The following is a 20,735-nucleotide window of genomic DNA, read 5'->3' on the forward strand; positions in this document are numbered from 1 at the left end:
CCGGTTCTGGATAGGAAACTCTAATATCTCAGTTCGTCTGCAGTTTTCACTCTTGAGTTCTCCGTTGATAGGTAGTTTGATAGATTGCTGTTTCAAACTCTAAGGAGAAATGTCAGAGTTTAAATTTCAACAGTACTAAACAGTCCTGCCAGTAAGGAGTTTATTTGCAGAGTTTGCTAAATTACTTTTTTTGCTTTTTATTTGAATTAATGTGACTTAATTTGTGAATAATGCGTCCGAAAATGTGCCCCATTGAAGCTTTTATGCATTTTGAAGAGTTCTTAATATTGGGATTCAGTTCCAATCTCTGCAACCAACAGTTTAAGCTGTGGAATTTTGTGTTGCTGGTCAGAACAGTATTCCTGTGAGGTTCACATTTGTGTCCATTCCAAGCACAAACATATGATAAGGATACGGATTGAACTATTTATACTCTGTATATTTTTTTTCTTACTTTGAGTTTCTCTAAACCAGTAACCTTTGGAAGATAGGTGTACAGTGTACATATGAGCAGAATTGCATGATGGGTTTTTCATAGCTTTCTGTTTTCCTAAAAATATTTCCCTGCTTGTTAATATTTTTATCCTAGGCATGATGAGTGATGCATTCTTAAACCACTTTATTGCAAAAGATCAGCTTTTTCTATTGGAATTATTGTTTCAAGCCAATAATTTGTTTGACTATTTAAAAACTTGATGTTATTTATTAACATTCCAGGCAGCAACAAAGACTGATGTGTTTTGCAGTAGAGCTTGGAATAATTTTCTGGGAACTGCATCTGAAAACAGTAAAAGGCCTATTTATATCAGGTGGAAGCTGAGGGCTGCTTGCAGATGGTGTTTTATTAGAAAATGTATTTGTTAATAAACGTAGCTTTCTGCAAGATTACTTTACAGATGTTTCTGTTTATTTTTACCTTGGGTTAAAAATCTGCTGGTGTAGATGACTTCAGAGTCTGCTGTGATTTGTCGCTAGCATTGTTTCGCAAGTAAATAATTGCACACAAAGGAAATAATGATGTTGCAAAAGCAAATACTTTTTTTTTGCTCTTGCCATCTATTAATGCTATGAGTCAATAGAAGCACTTCAAAGTGCAGCATTAATGTGAAGTAGTTTTGGAAATAAAATGTACCTTTTGCAATTTGTGTCAACTCTTAAGAATGCATTTTTAATTTCTTTACCTTTTGAGTGAAATCCTGGCACTATGAAAGCAATTGAGTTGTTAGCAATGATTTTTTGGGTGCAGAATTTCACCCACATTCTTCTTGCATAGCTCTAGGAGCCTCTGATGTGAAATGTAGTTTTTTGAAAGATTCCTAGTTACAAAGATGGAAAATTGCATTATGAATTTGTTGCTACTTTAGTTTGTCTCCTGTGTAGTGAAAAGTATAGGTGTATAATTAATTTCATTTATGTTCAGATAAATGGTAAACTCTAGGCAATTTAGAAATGAAAGTAGGTAATAATATTAAAGCAGTCTTCATTTTGAGAGTGAATAGTAAGTTGAAGAGGGAAAGAAAACCCAAAGCTGTGACAAAATAACTTTCCTTTCTGAGACACAACACAGGACAATAGCCAGACTGATGGATCTTTTACAAATCTCCTCCTGAGTTTGGAGGGTGGAATTTTTTTGCCTGTGTCATGACTGTGAACTTTGGCCCTCTGTGTTTTTCCACAGATGTGTATCCTGAATTTGATTTAGCTTGCGTTCAGCTATAAAACTCCTTCCAATCCAACATCATAGATAATTGGTTTAGTTTAAGCTTAATCAGAACTGACAGTGCACACCTGTGAAACCCATAACCTTTTCAGAATGACTGCAGTGAGTGGCTCTGTTGTAATCTTCATACAATTGATGTGGAGGCTTATGATCCTTTGGTGGTGCTTATCAATTTATGGACCTTCCCAAGCCACCTCGAGCCATAGTGATCTGCTTGAAACAATTTTGTTCCTACTCCACAGGTTTCCATCTTAACACTTTTCCAGGTGCTGGTGATGATCTTCAAGCTAGCAATAGGAGAGTTACTGTTTTGGGGCATTTCTCCATAATTTGTTCTGTGTTTTTCCTGTATATCTGAGTCCATTTTCTCAAGTTGCTGAGTATATGCAGATTGAATGCACACCAAAAGGTTTTTAGTGATTCTCTCAAAGTTTTGATTGTTCTTTAGATGAGGAATTCTGTAGAGAAATAAAATTCCTAGGTGATGGTCCTGCAATAATGGCACCCATTAGGGCATGCAGTGTTCTTGCTATCTTACAGAGAGAGGGGAATAAGTAACCAAATATTTGAACAAGCAGATTTAAAAGAAGTGCTCAGACTGATGTGGAAATATGGTGTCATTTATCATGGCTTAATGGAATAAGATGTTGAGTGCCCTGGAAGCATTCTGCCATGTGTAAGGAAGTGATCAATTTTATAACATAATTTGTGTCACTTGAGGTGTTGCTCTAAGAATATTTGCTCATTTGCTGGGCCTAATTCTGCCATCAGAGATGCCCATCCATCTTTCAGCTCCTCTGGAGAAGACAGCATTGTTAATGCCTTGCTGCTGGCATGTCTCTGCTGGGCAAGGGATCGTAGGTTAGTGATTTCCGAGGTCGTAGAGATTGATAGTGAGTTCACACACACTCACCAGGTTGGGTCAGGAGGTAGAGTTAGCAGCTCTTATACACCTGTGGACTAATCCTTGCCTCTGATTGTGTGCTGCTGTGTGATTTCCAGACCTTGGCTCATGGACACAGAACTAGTTCAGACCTGACTGCACCATAAGTGGCCATTTCTGGTAGAGAAATAGAAGTAGCAGAGCCTCTGTAAACTTTTAGTTATGTCATGGAAGGGTTTCTTTGTGATTTTGTGATCCTCTTCATTTCTTTTAACTTTTTGCTTTGTTTTTCATATCAGTACTCTCTTGTAAGGGTGAAGGTAAAACATTTTATGGTTTGGTGCCTTGAGCAAAACCCAGTGTAACCAGTAGTGCCCAGGCTTGGCAGCCCCTGAGGTTCAGAAGCTGTGGAAGAGATCTTCATGAACTGGGAAGCCATAGGGGCATCATGTGAGTTCTTGGGGCACGTGCAGAAATCCATCAGATCTCATGACACAGAGTTGATAGCAATGGCCCTGGAGCTAAAACTGGGAGAGAAAATGATAGAAAGCCTCAACCTGTAAACATTATTTCTGTTCTTTCCTATTAACTCTCATCTCTTTAGTATGTATTTGTATGCATACTTACATACACACACACATATATATTAATTTGAGCTTGCATTTAACATTTGATAAGTTGTGGCAAGTAAGGAGTATTGCAAAGAGCTTTTGTATTATGCCGAATTCCACCTACTTAAATCCTGTGATGGCAGATGATTGTTACCACTCAGAGAGCTTCATAGTTAAATCCTATACATTTCTTAAAAAAAGTAGATGTTAGAGACCACAGTAACAGCTGATCCTCTCTCTGCTGCTTTAAAATCCAGAATCTTGATCCATGTATGTATATTTAAACCTCCAGGAATCAGATGCTTACAAATTATTTCAAATTGACTACCACAGCAGGTGACAGCTGAAGGAAAGCCTTTACTTTTCAGATTGGGCTCAAGAACAAATTACTGAGAGCACTGAGTAAAGCAGAGGGTTTTAAGGTCTGTGGGAACATCAGAAGCTGCATTCCTGGAAAACCTTATTCCCAGTTCCCCAGAACAATGCATGGATTTCCAATAAATGTTTAGTGATGGGGAATCAAGAGCAATTGAGATAATTTTTGATTCTCAAGGCAGAGTTTTTAAATCTGACTACAAAATTGGCTTTATGATTCTGCAAAGTAGCAAATGCTCATGTACGAAATTTTCCTGAAAATACAAAGCTAGGAACAAATCCAAAAGGCCTACGACATCTATGTCACCACCCACTTAAGGAATAAAAAATGGAGAACTTCTATTTTCATTTTACTTCTAGGGAAATATTTTGACGGGTTCAGGATACTGCAGAGTGATAAGCTTCTGTTACGTGTTTCAAATCATTCTGTTATCGCTGCATGTATTGATTTGCTTAGTGCTTTCTGAGCTAGCTGTAAAATAGGCTGTTCTCCTTCTGCATTAAAGGGCAAGAAAAATTGACAGGTAGATAACCATATTGATTGAACCTAAATAGTAAATGCAAGAGGCTTATATATGACTTATAAAACTCTCTATAGGAACCAAAGCCAGCATAATACCTTTCTTTTAAAATTTAATAGAAATTAGATGCCTTTAACCAGCCCCACCCCTTTTTGATATACATGCTACTCTAGTTGCCAACTGTAGTACATTACCAAAGTTCTGGGCAAATCACTTTTTTCAGATGCCAGCTTTAGCTGTCCCCCCAGCTTTGAGCTTGGAAGAAGAATGGACTGAATCACACATTAAGATTAATCCCTTTGCTTGGTACATATTTCAAAAGTCTAAGGCCAAAAACAAATCCAAAGAGCAGTATTTCTTGCAGTATTAGAGGTTACAGTCATATGTTTTTAATTTGTAAATACTGTGAGAAGTAATGTTCTTATGATTCTTCTAAATGAAGACCATATGACATCACTCGACTGAAGACCTCTTATTGTGGCCTTTTGAAGGCTACTGTCTGATGGCCTGGACAATGGCTAGCAAAGCTGTTTTGCAGGATAGCAAGAGGACAGTTTGTCTATTTTAAATAAAACATAAATAAGCATATTTAGGGCATGAGTTTGAACCACTGTGACTAGTGGGAAGTCTGCATTTCAGAACAGGGCACTTAAAGTCGCTTGAATAAGTGTGGCTGAAAGAACTGACCCTCTGTGTTTGGTTTGGTTTGGGGAAAAAAGGGTTAGGTTTCTTCTTTCCCATTGTTCATTCGTTAGTGGGTTTTGTTTTGTAAGCTATTCCTAATTTTGACTTGCTGCAAGGAAGAGAAAAATTCTTGTGAAATTAGAGTTAACTGTAGGAAGAGTCAGACCTGTGGTGTCTTGAAGAGTGATTTTTTTTTAACCTTTTTTGGAATTCCCAGTGCCAGAGTAATTCCTTGTCCCATTTGGTGTCTTATGAAATGTCAAAAAGTAAAATGATCTCAAAGCTTTGGGGAGAGCAGTAGAAGAATTTGTTTGGCTTGAGCAAAGATGTGTAGGCATTATTCAAAGGCTGCAGGGGAACTGTAGGGTGTATTTATAACTTTGACAATAAATTTGGAGTATGACTATGGAAAAATCTTTTTTTTTTAAGGAAAATATTGCAAGCTATGTAAAACCAGCATTAAGCATTACATTATCTCAGTGTTAACTGTTTTGAATAATAATCAGGAGTGGTAGAGTGGTAGCCATCTATTTGGCATGTAAATGCATAAGGAAGGATGTTCTTGGATCATAGTATTAGTAGTCTGCTTAGTTGTCAGCTAACAAGGGCATTATTTTAGGACCAGACTAGCAGGTGGAACAGAGTTCAAGCATTTGCACTATTTTTTAGTACACTTCTGGAATATAATCTGCTTTAATAAAAATATTTTCTCTGAACAGTGAAACAAACAATGTTCATGTAAGAAAAGACAGGAAAATGGCATTTTTATGTATTTGAATGTTTCATTATGTATGTTTTCACTCTGGGCTGTGATCAGTCCTTGAGTGAATAGCATGGATGCTTCTTTCTGAGAACAGGATGGGCAGATAATCAGGTATCAGCATTTGGCCTGCAATGAATGGCAATTTTTAAACTTTACCATCAGCTATGTTACATTTTATTTTAGCTGATGCAACCTCTAAAGTAACACATTTCTATTTTGAAAAAACCTACCTACATAATCACTGGTTATTCCTGTCATAACTTTCAGATATTTTTTTCCACAACCCTTATTCTTTGTAGAGATTCACTGGGATCGAACCTGGGCCTTCTCTGGACAGCCTCTGCTTCTTGAACAACAGCAGGGACTCTTCCTAGAAGCTATAATTTACTTTCTCCCAGTGCATTCATTTAGGGAATATGATGTAAACATTGCATCCAACACACACCTGTTAAGTATGTAAAAAGAAGCATAAAGAAAATCCGGGGTGTAAATGAAGACTTGGAGAAGAAAGTTTTAATCCTGATGAAAACAGTAGTCATGTAGGAAATTAGACTGTTGTATCTGGAAGCGTTGATCAGTAAGGAACAACTGGAATGCTCCTTGCAAATGCCAGGAATGTGGACAGCTGAATGGTGCAGAATGTGATTAGGTATTGTTGACAAAGTAGGAAATCAAACATAAAACACTTCAGATGTTACATGAGCAGCTGAGACAGAAATACAGCTAGCAAAAGGTAATGGAGGAGGGACAGCAGCATATATTAGAAGCTGAATGAAGACTTACAGAGAATAGTGCAACAAATAAAATAAGACCTAGAGAAATAATCAGAAGAAAAGGTTACTTAGACAACAGAGGTGAGAAGGACATGAAGGAGGTTCAGGTGAGAGGTGAACCTCAGCTCCCTGTAGGAACATGCTGACAATAGGGATGGACAGTGGGTGTAAGCACAGCAAAACTGGACTCAGCCTATGGGACAGAGGAACTCCAGTACTCAGGTGTGGTCACCTTTCTGATGGAGATCACAGGAACAGAAGTGCTTAACTGCAATTAAGCTGATTACACTGCATCTCATGAAAAGCTGGATTGATACTCGGCTCACTGACCCCTGCTCCCAGGCAGCCTCTTGTGTTGTGTCTCCTGCATTCTCACAGGTGTGAGGTGCTTACTCACACACACACCTCAGGGTGCTTTTCTGTCCTTTGGTTTGTTGACATGCAGAATTACACTCAGATTTTAAACCATTGCAGCAACACAACATGAATCATATGTATAGTATACCTTCAAAATGTGAAAATCAGAGAAGGTCTTATATGAGCGTTTCTGGTGTTATGGCCACAGCCACCCCACTATAAGCTGTAGTCTCTGATTCAAGTACGGAAAAGCATTTAGGAGCTGCAAGTGAAAACATCATATGGGAATACTTTAATTAAAAAAAACCACAGTGAAAGAAAGTTGAACATATAACTTGGCAATGCTCCATGAACTGCAGATATAGGTTAAAGTTATTTAGTTGGCAGGCAATTGCTGGTATATTAGCAATGTTGGGAAAAAAAGTCTGATTTCTGTGTTTTGGCTTGTGCAGTAAAGAAATTCCTCCCACATAAATATGTTCATTTCACCTTCTGGGAAGTAAAGAAAGAAAACTGTAGCTGCAGTCTGTTATTTAATCTTCCTGAAATTAGCATTTGGTGCTCAGGAAGACTGAAAGATTTAATGCCAATGCCTTCCTCAAAAGAAAGAAATGACACACCACATATGTTTTAGCACTGGTTAGACTGTTAAATGGAATTAATCAAAATCCATGTTAAAATATTTCCATGTGTTAATTAGCAAGTTTGGAACATTAAAATACATATCGGCTTGGGAATAAATTAGTGAAGAAATATCAGACTGAGTTTGTGGATTTTTAACTGCAATATAATATACTGTGTGTTTTAGAAAGGTAAATGTAAATACACTTCTCTGAAATGCTGTAGCAATGTGCATTTAAAAATTGGGTAATAAACCAGTCTAAAACAGGCTTTCGTTAAAGCAGAGTGATACTATTTCCTGTTTTAAAAGAAACATTGGAGTGTTCCATCATATAATAAAGTGAGAGAAAAACAGTTTAAAAATTCTAAGAGTTTCATCTCAGGTCAAAGGAATTTTTTAAATCTCTCCTTTGAAAATCAGTGTGATGTAGCAACTACCAACACCAGGTCTCCTGTTGTGAGTAGAGGAATTCACTTCTGCCTTTCTCTTCCTGCTGGGTCATTGCAAAGTTTGTTTTCCATCCTCTTATACTGAATCTTAAGAGCAGCAGAATAGCATAAATTTAGGTAAGCATGTTGTTTTGAAAGATAGGTGTTTGTTAGGGAAGGTAGGAGCTTTTTTTGGAATAAGAGAATGTAAACTCCCAGCCTTTGAATTATCATAATTTTGAAATTAAGGGGCTTTTAGGTAAAGATATGAGGACAAGAATAACAGTTCTTTATTAATAAATATATATATAAAGTAAGGCAAACAAACTACAACAACTATGGAATTAATAACAAACAGAACCAGGGACTGTGTGACAGCCTTCTCGGCTAAGAAGGGGAAGGATGGAGAGGCTTTGCTTTACAAAGCCCTGGGGCTGTCGATCCCGGTGCCCCTGCAGGACTCTGAGGAGCACTGAGCTGGAACGGCAGAAGGAGCAGAAACCCCGGGCTGGTGGAGGAGATGTGTCAGGAAGCCCGCGGCAGTAGCTGGAGCTGAGGGATGTCCCGGCAGGGCAGGCGGTGCGGGGCCACAGCGCAGAGAGACCCAGAGCAGCGGCGGAGCTGGGGCAGCGACAGCCTGGCTCCGGCAGGGCATGACAGGGGCTCAGGATTCCCGGGAACACCAGCAGATGGGAGAGGGCTCTCTTTTAGTGAGGCAGGTGTTAATAAGGTCCCGGCCAGTGGCTGCTCTCACGAGCAGAGAAGAAGAACGAGAAGAACAAGAGGAAGAAGAACAATAAGCAGCAGCAGCAGCTGCTCCAGGCTGGGTTGTGGCGAATTTCTTTCCCCAAGCAAGAGCAGCTCTGAGCATCCCCTTCTGAATTCGCAGAACCCCAGCACACCTTTTCCTGCCCCAGATCCCGCGGTACTTTTGTCCCTCGTAGGGGACCGCTCCAGACGAGAAAAAATACAAACACATGCCCTCCTTCCCCCTGCGTTTAGCTACTTTTTTGTTTTATAAGTACTTTTAAGTACTTAGTTGCCAGTAGTTTTTAGCAACTTATAGGAAAAATTCTATAGGTAAGAAGGAATAAAAGAAAAGAAACTTAACCCCAACATTATCTACCCCGAATTTTTCCCATACCAACATGTTACATTAAAGTTAGACCTTTAAGTTATATACATACATGCACTGCTTTAATTATATACATATATGCATGCAGATATGGATATAGGCGCAGTGCTGTGGATAATTCTCTCTAAAACAAGGTTTCCTTGAGGTATGAATCAGGTCTCTCCATGTTTTTACATCACCCACCAGATGCAACCTGGTCCCTGAGCAAAGACAACACCACGGATGGGTCTTTGCTGGAGGCAGAATTCACCCAAATAGTTTTTCCTTGCATACCTCTCATGTGTACCACTGGAACCTTATCTCCATTTGGTGCTCCCAAGGGCTCAGATTGGGCAGGGCCTGCTCAGTTAGTGGAACCTCAGGTTCACTAACCATGTGGCCTTTTGTAAATTAATCTCCCAGTTCTTGAAAGTCCCCCCACCCAGTGCCTTCAAGGTGGTTTTAAGCAGGCCATTGCACCGTTCGACTTTCCCAGCCATTAGTGCATGATAAGGAATGTGGTACACTCACTCAATGTCATGTTCCCTAGCCCAGGTGTTTATAAAGCTATTCTTGAAATGAGTCCCATTGTCTGACTCAATTCTCTCAGGGGTGCCATGCCTCCAGAGGACTTGCATTTTAAGGCTCAGGATAGTGCTCTGGGCAGTGGTGTGAGGCACAGGGTAGGTTTCTAAGTATCTAGTGGTGGTTTTTACCTTGAGCATGTAGTGCTTGCCTTGGCAGATCTGAAGCAGTGTGATGTAGTTATTCTGCCAGGTCTCCCTATACTTTCATTTGGACTACTGCCACCATAATATAGGGGCTTCCCCCAACAGAGCTTTTCTCACTTGGCCTGCATGATCATAGCATACGTTTTATAGCTACAGATAACCTGAGAAATCTATCCCTCGGTCTCATGCCCACTTATAGGTGGCATTTTTGCACTGATGGCTGGAGGCATTATGGGCCCCTTGAGTTAAGAACAACTTTTCTTTGTGTTGCTAATTTAAGTCTATTTTTGACACTTTCATCTTTGCAGCCTGATCTACTTGCCTGTTGTTTTGGTGCTCTTTATTAGCCTGACTCTTGGGGACATGGGCACCTACATGACGGACTTTCACAGGTCCTCTACCTGAGTGGCAATGTCTTTCTGCTCATCAGCAACTTTGATTAGTTTTCTCTTATGCTGCCAGTTAGCCTTTTTCTACCTTTTTAGCCAGAGTACTCCATCCTTCTCAGTAACCTTAATTCCGTTTAATTTTTTTTGATGTCAAGAAACCCTAACTTTCATGTCATCAGAAAACCTGAAACTTTGCCCAAAAATATAATTAGTACTAGCATATGCTACTTACACTTGAACATGGTTAATTTTGAACCTCTCTTTGCATCCAATAGTAGCTTTCTTAAGTGGTTTCCTTGTGAAGGAAAACTTTACAGTTTATTTTGCATTGAAATAGAGATTGTAACATCTTTCCTTTCCGCCAACACACATAGTTACACATTGACATGAAATATAGCACAAATTTAGCGAGGGATATACTAAAAAGGGTACTTTTTATTCCAAAAAATTATCCTAGCAACCACATCATTGGTTCCACAATCCCATGATAACAAAGGTCACCATTTAACATGGGTTTATGGCGAGCACCACGCACTGTGGTGTGATGGACTAGAAATGGTTTGCAGATCCAAAGTTTGGAAATCAGGGATTTTGAGCTCTGCCAGTATTTTTGAGAGCAAAACTTGACCATTAAAGTTTCCTGAAGTCTGTGGAGTGACAAAAAGCCAATAAGGGGTTACGCACAGCCTGTGCCAATGGTTTACATTTTTTTCATTGTCATAAACTATTTCTTCCACTACCAGATAGAAAATGACTGGGCAGAGTGGAATGGAGGTAGGGCTGCATTCACTAAGTTTCTGCATACTGAATACAAAGAAGTACATTTAAATCCCACTAAATTTTACATACAAGTGCTATTGTTTTTCCCCTCTGCATAGTGATAAACTGGTTCTTCCCAGTTCCTTGACACATAAAATAATGAATTCACTGTGCTAGATCTAAACTAAATAAGCCAGACTGAGAAGCAGAACCTTTTTGCTGTGTCGAGGTGATGGTAAGATACAGCCAGGCTAGACCTGTCCTGCCCTTTTGTGATAGTATTGCTGTGGGTAATCCAAATGATTCCATATGAGGACTTTCCAAGTTTGTTTAGAAAAAGAAAAATTGGGCCATAAATAATCAGTCTGAATTAAACTTATTTAGGACTGAAAGTAAGAGTAGGATGTAGAGAATTATTACTCCTCAGAGGAGAAAAAAAAATTAAAATTTGCAAATGCTGTTTTTGTAAACGTTTTATTAAGATGTAACTGCACCTGCATTTCATCAAGAAATTCTTTTGCTACAGTTCTTAATATACTTTGATATATTGAATATATTTGATTTATTTTTATAAGATTGGGTTTTTTTCCTACTTCTATTATAATTCTACATGCTATAAGCTCCTAGTCCCAAGTATCAAATTTTGTGAGAGATTGACTATTTACTTATAATTTTCATCTCCCTTTTTCAGAGCCAACGTTTTAGCTATAATGAAGACTTCAGATAAGCAACCAGGTTTCAGATGCTAAATGATTTAACTAAATCAGGAATATCATATTGCTATTGGCTTTGCTTGGTTGCAAGAGCCAGGTGCTAGAAAGGAAAAATACTGCCTTTCTGTTAGCATTTTAGTTTTTCTGAGGAGCACACTTTGGAAAGAAATCTGAGTTTCACCAGTTGCTGTTTTTTGGTTGATTGAGATGTGGTCTCTGAATATGTGAAGTAAGGCTTTTAGGTTGGAAGGAAAACAAGAGAAGCTGTGCATGGATGCCAGTAACATGCTCCAGATGCTCTCTGGTGCTCAGGAGAAATCAAGCTAGTGCCACACAGCCCCTTCTCTCTCCTCCTTACCCCCAGGACACAAACTCTGTGTTCTCTGGCTTCCTGGCACTGACTCTCTCCACAGGTTGACTTCTGCTGTGCTGCGCTTTTTACTAGTGGAGATGCAGCTTCATTCTCTGGCCCTGGGACAGCTAGTAAGTGACCTGGGATTAATTACCTGTCCTAGTAGTAGAGAAGGGGCACATAATTTCTATAGCTTCCCTGTAAGAACCATAAGCACCTGTATCAGCAGGTGACAGGAATGGAGAAGATCCTGCCTTCTCCTCACCATGGGCTGCATTCTCCAGCTCTTTGAGAAGGGAAAACTTCTGTGAGTGCTAATGGCAGCTTTCATAACTAAGCACCTTAAAAGGGAAGTGATCTTTACAGCCAAGCATGGAAGATTTTCCATAACAAATCTTGGATGGCGTTTCAGAAATGGGTGCTTATAACAATTCTCCATGTTCTTGGCTGCTCCAGCCATTTTTGTTTCTAGGACAAGGCAGATGGCAGATTACTAAAGAAGGGAACAGAGGCATGAACAGAGAGAGGGATTTCCCCTTTCATTAACCACAAAAAATATGTTTGTTTATGAACAAATAGCTGAAATAAGACAAGCGGCTTTGATGCTGAAGAAAAGGCTGTTCGTGTCAAATACATCGGAAATACTGCTCTCAAATGAACTACTGTAAGGATTGTCCTTTAACAAAGCCAAATTTACTTGGGATCCTGGCTGTGGGAAAGCCTTGTATTTCATTTGTTTTCCCATTAGCTAATGTGGGGCACTGCATGGTGAGGAGGGATATGATTGTAGCACCTGTTTCTTCAAAGTACTGGAAGTAAAATTGATTTCTGCACTGTATTAATTTAAGCTTTTGTAGACTTCATAGATGATTGTTTTTCTGGCAGTGATTTCACCAATTTGTAGTCTCTCTTTGTGCATATATGCAAATCCAAAATTATAGATAAGCAGTACATAGGAGAGCACTTAAATCTACATCCACACTTACAGAGGCTGGAAAGCCTTTTCTTGGTACACTACTGTGGGAAGGAATTACAGATTTTGTTGCCTTGTCTTCTGTGACATGGGGCTACATGGAGATCTTCACTGCATCTGATTTCTGGTTTTGGCCCTGAATAAACAAATATCACAGGTCCTAACAATTGTCATTTCTGGTCCTTCCACCACAGATTAGACCCCAAGGGAATCAGTTTTCAGCTGAATGTTTTCTGTTCTGTCCAATGCTTAAATTTACTGGCATTGTTTATCTGTCTTTTACTGAGTAGGATTATACAATTATTTCTTAAATTCTTCTTTGTTCCCACAACTGCTTTCCTATTTAGTCCCTTTCCAAACGAAGCAAGATCCACTTTGCCCACAATGTTGATGTCCCATGACTCTTGGGACTTCTGTTTTCCCTGTTTCCCTCTTATGTACAATCAGTGCAGATTGTAGATAGCTGTGGTGTTGTGACAGCAGCACAACATACTCTGTTGTGATAGAAAAGTCTGAACATTTTAAGTTGAGTGCTTTGTACTGAAAAGCAATCCAATATCTTCTGTTAGGGAGTGTTGAGTGAGCAAGCTGCTCTTAAACCCTGATGTGATTATAATACGTGTATGAGGTGTTGAGCCAAAGCTTCTGTATTTATGTACATAAGAGAAGGTGTTCAGATATATTCTCCTACCATTTGTGTATTTTTATAGTGGTGAAGGCTGGACTTTGCATTTGGATTACTGTAGTCCTACATCCTTGTTGCAAAGTCTCACCTTGGATTGTCACATTGGGCAAAGAACATAGCAGATATTTTGGAAGAGTTTTCCTTCATGAATAATTGCTTTCTCTCTGCTCTGAGGAAAGAGGGGGGAAAGCCACAGGGCTGCATTTACCACAGATTTGTGTTTGAGCTAATGAACTGTGCCAAGATCCTCAGCTAAGGCTTACACTTCATTTTTTCCAGCCTGAAACACTGACTGAGATAACTCAGGTCTGCTCACACAATAGACAGCACAAATATTCCTTGAAAGGGTTCCAAAAGTTTCAAGGCCTGGATAGCCGTGGCAAGAGTTTTGTGTATAAAAATAGGTGCCATATAGTTTGTGTATAAAGGCACTTGAAAATTAAGCAAAATGTGCACACAGCTCTATCAAGATTTTGGGAAAAAAATAGTTGAATTGCAGAATTAATTTGAAAAGACAAAAACCCAACCTACAACAACAACCAAAAAAAGAAAACAACCCAGATGCAGAAACAATGAAAAGCTACCAGTGTCATTTTGCATGTGGTTGTTATGCAAGGCTCCATAGGGTTTACGTCTGACACTGGGCTCTCCAACTTGCAGCATCTTACATAACATCACTTGCACAACATGCAGCACTTCACAGCAGCAGGTTTAGAGTCAGGGCAGTGTCACTGCCACTGGCATTGGCTGCAGTGTTTTATGAGAATGCTCTGAGCCATTCCAAAACTAAGGGTAGAAAATGGAGTAAAGGAGACTGTTGGGGAAAAAGGAGAAAAATACCCGTCTACACATCAGTTGTGCAAAAGTAAAAGATATATATACATAATTTTTTCAAAATCTGGTGTCTAAGTTTGTTAGTTTTACCAAAAAGGAATAATCAATGCATTTTATCCAGGAGAATCCTTTTGTTTTTCTGCCAAAGCCAGTGTAATTTTTATTTTTGGCTTAATGGAAGCAATTTTTGGACACAACTTTTAGCTCTTTAGAATTAAGCTTTATAGTCTTCTGCAAAAAACAGTCTTCTGCAATTTTCTTCCTTTCATACCTAAGGCTAATAGATCAGAAGTGTTCTCCATTTCCCTCCTCTGACACATCTATACCTTCTTCGTATTATGCTAAACAGTGAGACCCAGAAATGAACCTTTCTGCAGAGATATTATTTATAAGGAATGAATTCCAAACCCATAGTTGCTTGTAGAAAACTTCTGTCTTTGAGTTCAGTAGTGTTTGAATCAAGACCTGTAAAATAAAGTCAGAAAGGACCATTCTAAAATTAGCAGATAGCAGTGTAGACTGCATTACAGAGTGGACTGGACTATTTGTGATATCATTTTATGTAGCACTTCAAAAGACAATTTCCACTGAAACAAGCTCTGGGAGAATAAATGGAGAAGTTTACAAATACTATCGCTGTTTCAGTATTCATACATAATAAACCCAGCTTCTGTAAATAACTCATTTTATCTGTCAAACATTGTAGGCACATATGCCACATTTACTGTCACTGGGGTCGTAAATAAACAATATATCTGTCTACACATTACTTATGTCTGGAGGAAATGAACAAGTACACATGAAGAACAGTGTGGAACGTATTTTAATTGTGTAATATATAGTTGATGTTGCTATTGTTAATTATTTTAATCACATTGACCTTAAAAATACAGTTCATAATTTAGTGCAGGATGCAAAAGGGTAATATTCAAACAAAAATAAGTATGTATTTCTTCAATGCAATTCTACACCCACTCACTCAAATACTACTTTGGACTTGGGACATTTTGTCTCTTTATTCTGAACAAAACAACAGAAAACAGGCTGCTCAGAATACTGAAGCATCACTTGGAACCAGGCAGTAACTGATGCTCTAATGGTGCTTGACTTTGTAATTGGAATCTTCTTTGCAGGTTTTCAATCCCATCATAATCAGTGGTGTTCTCTGTGTGTACCCATATAGAATTTACATTTGGGTTTAGAGTGTACAACCTGACTCTGGTTTACTGTGTGTCCATGAGCCAGACTTGTCACAATGGATTCTCCTTTCTGACAGTCTGTTTGTGTAATTTTTGGTTAAGTTTTCACTGTGCCGCTTGTTTGTGATCACATTTAGGCACCAAAGATAGTAGGAGACTTTTAATGAGATGCCAAAATATCAGAAGTCTGCCTTTGCCCACTGTACTGTCTTGGTGGTTAAGATATGTTCAGCACACTTTTTCTGTAGGCAGCATTGTCACTTAAAAGACCAATTTCCGACTATTACAATAATTTGTTTCATGATATGTACTGGAAAACAGGCAAATCCAAAACCCAGATTCCCTTCAGCCCCTTCTAAATGCATTGTACTTTTGTTGGGGGAAAAATAATCATCAACCAGTTAGGTATGGATAGGGGTAACAGACTTGATTAATGCCAGTAAAATTAAGTTAGGCACTATCTAAGCTAAAAGGATAGTAGAGCTTGTATTTATATTGTTAGATCATATTTCTATTATTAATTATCGAATTATTATGATCTAATGTCTGTACTAACCACCAGTACTGAAAGAGAGACAATGTTATAAAACAAAACAAAAGCCTTTATAAATTCAGTTGATTGGCTAAAATACACCTTTTTTATTAATAGTCTTTAACCTAAGCTAATGAGCCAGAATATTAAGATTTAAGACATTAGTGCTATTAATGTAACAGCTAATTATGATAAAATCCAGCCCTTAGTTATTTCCATGGATCTCTTGGTAACTTATGAATGAGCAGAGCTTGACCCTACTTGCTTTGTTGAAACACTAAAACATCACAATAAAGGACAAAGGTAGATTTAATCCTGGGGTGATTAAGTCACAAGGTAGCTGTGTGTTTGAAAATTTATTTATTGGAACGTATTCATTTCTGTTTGCCACTCATATAGCAAGAATCTATTTCCATCTGTGTTATTTTCCTCTGACATTGTTAAATATCTGGTAAGTTGTTTTCTGACATGCCTAATGTTGCAAGTGGAGTGCTAGAAAGCACACACATGATCTGTAAGGATCTGGATTATAACAGCACTGCAATGAGAAGAATTCCAGTGCAGGCACCTCTTGTTAACAGCACATAAGTGCTTAAGTTCAAATTAACTGTTCTGAAACCCAAATTAGAGTCAAATGTGATGTGAGCCAATTTACTCTGTGCAACAATCACGGGCAATGAAAAATGTTCTGCTAGATTGCTTTTTAAATCGGATCACTGTAGCTTCCTCAGTGGGAAAGGAGTGCAGAATAACAATGGCCAGCAGCTAAATGTAATTTAATTATTGGGTTTACATATTGGTTAGTTCTTGCATTGTTTAAAAAGAAACATTTTCCAGCCAGGTGTACAATGTCTGGCCAGTGTTAGAAATCATTATAAAACGCTGGAAGAATAACAGACTGATCTAACACATTTAAATTAAGCAAGGTCTGAGTGTTGAATGTTGAAGGGTGGGGAATGCATTTCCATCGAGGGCTGACATTTTGTCCTCTTTTTGTATTGCATCATTAGTGGTATAATACATGCAGAAATATGATGATGAAAGGCCTGAAGACTCAGAGTTTGAGAATATGGCTTTGTTAGAGCTGAGATATCTGTTGTTTCACGGTTTTTGTGGTTGAAATCACATGGTGAATTTGAGACCCTCCATTTAATATTTACAAACCAAACAAAAATCTAATAAGGTGTCAGTCCAACTTTATCTTTTAGCTGTCCTAGGCTGTCTCATAACAACAAGACACTACAGGTTGCAGAGTGTAAGGTGGTGAAGGGTGTCATTGTTCTAATACTGCACTTTTTTCTCCAAGTACCTTCTTTTGCATCATAACAGCAAAATTCCATATCACATACTTTTTTGATATGAAATTGCTTGATAGGGTGTGATGACACATTCGTATTATGTTATCAGCATAATTTAACTGCTCCACTTTTTTAAACCATTTGCAAAATGTCTGAAATGTGTGCCTTATGAAATAGGGTCATTACAGCTATGGTTGAATTGGCATTTCAGTAATAAGCCCTTTGTGGAGGGCTAGATGTTAATGCAAAACTTCTATCGTTATAAATATGAATCTGTCAGCAATAATATGGACTGACTTCAGTACATGGACATGGGAAAACCTGTTTTGCTGAAAGATGGCACTGTGGCTCTCAAAGCCCTGACATCTTCGCACTAAAATGTTTGCTAGGGTGTTAAAAGTGGAGAACATGGTTGGTTGAGGGAGGAATGCTGCTCATGGATTGGTCAGCACCCTAGGCTGAGACTGGCTGGCACTGCTGTGTTTGGAGGGCAGGAGGCTGAATGCACTGCTGTCCTCTAAACATAGCCCCATCCTGTGCCTGTATTTCACACAGGCACCAAAGCCCATCTCAGTTTGTGCCTCTGACATCGGGGATCCAGCCCTCTGTCTTTACGCAAGTAAAGCCTTCTGCAATAAAAAATGAGTGTTTCCCAGTAAAACTGATACAGCCCTTTGTGCTCTCTTTCAGGAGAATGTTTTTCATACTGTGCTGAGAATAGCAGTCTCTGGATTGCATGTAAAGAAGTGAACAAAAAGATTTGTGTGCCAGAGCTTCTTGTCTTATTCTTTTCCTGCCTTTTTTTTTTTTTTTTTTTCACTGAAGTTACTTCAGATGTGTTTCTCTGAGGGATAAAAGGGCATCCCCATGGTAAACTGAGAGCATCTGCTGTTTCACAGAGAAGTCTAAAAGCTGATCCAAGATTTAGATTTGAAATATGTTAGTGGACACGAAGAATTCTTCAAGTGTAGCTCTCCAAGAGCAGAATCTCGTGTATAGGCCCAAATACATTTCCCTCTTCTTTTTCCTCAGATAAGGGGTGGAAGGAGCAGTTGTCTCAACTTCAGCACCAAAGGTTAAGTATAGAGGGGCTTGACAGCTAGCCTGTAAGCTGTTATTCTGTTCAAGTGTGTATGTATCATATCCGACCCAATGGTAACATTTAAATCCTTAAGGAATTTAAATACTTGCACTGACTTATATTTTGTCAGAATTTTTGGAGTTCATTTTTGGAGGAATACCTGTTACAAGTCCAGGAGGGATGCCAGTGTGGCTGGAGATATGAACACAAGCTAACAAAAGATGTGATTACACAGGTGGAGTGGAGAGAGGGGGTGGCTGGGGATCCTGCCTATAACAGGGCATGAATGACACAGGGGATAGACATGGTACATGTGCTGCCTCTGTTAATTAGTACCACAGATATCCACCTACAGGTAATCACATAGCTTATGTTGTCCTTAGGAGATGGAGCACCTTTCTGCACCTCTACTAATTCTGTTTTACAGTCTGTCCATGACACCAGTTAATAAATTAAAAAAAAAAAAAAAAAAAAAGTGTTTTTACTGCTGAACTTTTTCTGTCTACTTCTTTGTCATTTAAAAGTACCTTTTGTAACCTCTGCCATATTCTTGTGTTCTGTAGTATGATCCCATAGGATTGGTCATGTAATTCCTTTGGTAGAGGCCTTATTTGTAGGCTTAATGATTTTTTTCGTATTTGTCAGGCAATGGCATTACCTTAAGTTGAAAAACCACTAATAAAAATGAATTTTTGATGTGTGATAAATTTTGTGTCACTAAGTATGTTGAACAGAAGAGGACATTTATGAATATTCATATGGAAGCTACATTCTCTACTGTAAGTCTATTACAAAATGAAGTGGTAGAATCTGGTCTGTTTGTACACTCTATGATTTATAGACATTTTAGCTTTAAAATATCTGGTTTTTTGTGATTACCAAGGCTCTCGTGGTGGAAGCACAAACTGGGCACAGGTGAAAAAGCAAATGACATTCCTCAATTTCAGTTCATTTTGTTTAATTTAGAACAGTTTTGGATGGCTTTTTTGATGTTTGTTCACACAATAGGCATGTAAGTCACATCTGCCTGCATGATCTATTTACTTTTTAGGCCAGATTTGACACATATATGTGTTATTCCAGGAGTGTTATCGCTCAACTTGTTGCTGGTTTCAGGGAATTCTTTTACACTCAGGTCCTTGTGAATTGCATTAAATGGCTAGAAGATTAATTTATTGTGGAAAATAAAAAGATTGATAGGTATAATGCCTCTAATTAAACAGGTTGAAACAGGGAGATAATTCTTTGTTATGTTTTTGACTGAAAGGCCAGATATTCCAAGTGTTTGAGCCAGCCAGTTCTTACCTTAAATTTTAAGAAGCTGAAATTAGTAGGGTCCTTCTAATACTGCTGAAGATTTGCTTGACCACCAAGGTATTAGCAGTTTGTGAGTCAATACTATTGAAACCTGTACTTTAAAAGAAGTAATTTTCCATGTTGAAAAGGAACAGAGCTTTCCAAAATTATAATACTGTAGTATGTATATGCAAAATCTATAGGTCTTCTTGATGAATAACAATCCACTCTGACAGCAAAGAATCAACACAGAAAAATTAGGTCACAGCAGCTTGCTTGCTCTTTACACTGTCATGGTTGATTGGTTATTCTCATCACCCTTTGTTTAAAATCATTTCAGAATTAATTGGCGTTCATTAACGCAAGTCTTTGTAGCAGAATTGCAGAAACAGTCATTAATGTAGCTAATAAACATAAAAAAGAAAAAAAGGATCCTATTACCAGGTCCCTGCAGGCTGTTAACTAACATTTTGAATAAGAATACATAAACATAAATTAAACATTTTTACAAACTGCTAAGGATGTGGGAATTTAGCACGGTGGTCTGTAGCAATGCTTTGAACCAATTTGTTATATTATGTCGACTTTTTTTGCTGTAAACATAGTGGTGCCAATGAGTTTAGATTTTCAGTGCAGTCATGCAAGTTTCTTTAGAGGTCTGTGTATCTCCACCACCTACTACAGATAAGGCTACTACAGATCCTTCTCCCTGAGTTCAGTGAGTTTTTCTTGTGGAATGTAGATGTTCAGGTTTCTTTTGTGATGTTTTGAGAAGAAACAGAACAAACTTAGAAGCCAGATGTTTTGGTTGAGGCCCATGTGCAAATACTGCCTGGTGCAGTCCGCACCTGCTTCATCTGTGTGGCCAAAGGCTGTTTGCTGACTTAAATGGGAGCGCTCTGTCATGTAATTTCCATGTTAGTGTGAGCTAGACTCAGCAAAATGCACTCTAAATTTAGTTGTGTGTTAATTACAGGATTTCCCTCATTTGTGCTATTGCCCTGATTGAGGATGCCATTTAGAATCTCTTAAACAACCACCC

General features: G+C 38.5%; 1 protein-coding gene across 5 annotated transcripts in view; it reads left to right on the forward strand.

Annotated features, from left to right (window-relative positions):
- Positions 1-20,735, forward strand: part of AFF2 (ALF transcription elongation factor 2) — a 334,567-nt gene that overhangs the window by 93,645 nt on the left and 220,187 nt on the right. The gene's annotated exons all lie outside the window — the stretch shown is intronic.

Source organism: Oenanthe melanoleuca, chromosome 4A (genome assembly GCF_029582105.1).
Source record: "Oenanthe melanoleuca isolate GR-GAL-2019-014 chromosome 4A, OMel1.0, whole genome shotgun sequence".
Classification (NCBI taxonomy): Eukaryota; Metazoa; Chordata; class Aves; order Passeriformes; family Muscicapidae; genus Oenanthe; species Oenanthe melanoleuca.